This window comes from Pterocles gutturalis, unplaced genomic scaffold (assembly GCF_000699245.1).
Source record: "Pterocles gutturalis isolate BGI_N339 unplaced genomic scaffold, ASM69924v1 scaffold26401, whole genome shotgun sequence".
NCBI classification, from domain to species: Eukaryota; Metazoa; Chordata; class Aves; order Pterocliformes; family Pteroclidae; genus Pterocles; species Pterocles gutturalis.
In genome coordinates, this window is record NW_010098695.1 from 1 (window position 1) to 936 (window position 936).

Below are 936 nucleotides of genomic sequence, written 5' to 3' on the forward strand. Positions count from 1 at the left end.
GGGACAGCTCTGCCCCCCAGCGTCGGCTCCGGACAGCGCCGGGCTCCCGCACCAGCCCTGCCCGCCCCGCCAGCGCTGCTGGGCTGGCAACGGCCTTCCAGTACCGGGGGTTTGCACCCAAACGTATTTTTAAACATCGGTTTGACCAAAACAAAGCAAAACAATTCCAAAACAACACCACCACCAACAAAAAACCAAACAAAAATCCACCCCAAAACACCAAAATACGAACCCAAATAAACCCCCCCACCCCACAACAACAAGAAGCATCCAAAACCGTGCATTACAGGGACAAACTGACCATGGGTGTCGCCGAGGTGCAAGGGGAGGTGCTGAGAGCTTCCCCTCCGCTCCGGAGTAACTTTTGCACCTTCTGGCCACTTTCAGCTGACTTTTCTAAAGGGGCTCCTCCCTGGATCTGCTCCTATGAGCTTGTGAAGATGGGCGAGGGATGAGCCCTGTGACTGTGTCCCAGACAAGGGATGACAGCACATCTGCCTTCCCAGGGGCTGTCAGGGAATGCACAGCGCAAACCTGCGTGAATCAAGGCTTCATCTGTTTCAGTGCTCACAGTCGGTAGCATGGAAAGTATGACAGCTTTCTCCTTGTCCACCCTCTGAGCTACAAAAATAAAATGCAACAGGAGCCCAAGCACTCCCAAGGACCTAGTTATCCTCCAGCATTAATAACTACAGATAACTATGGCCAAGCTGCAGCTGGCATTGCCTCAGAGTATCCGTAAACAAGGTGCAAGTAACATCAGGGTCTGCTGTGCATCTCACAGTGTTTGACGTTTTCCCAGAGCTCCAGATCCTGGAAACAAATGGCTACAGCTCCCCACAGAAAGCAAAGCTTTTACCTTCCTTATTATTAAGGGAGAGCCAGGAACTGACTTGATTGAAGTAAAAAGGCAAGGAAGCTGGGGGGGGGGGGAGG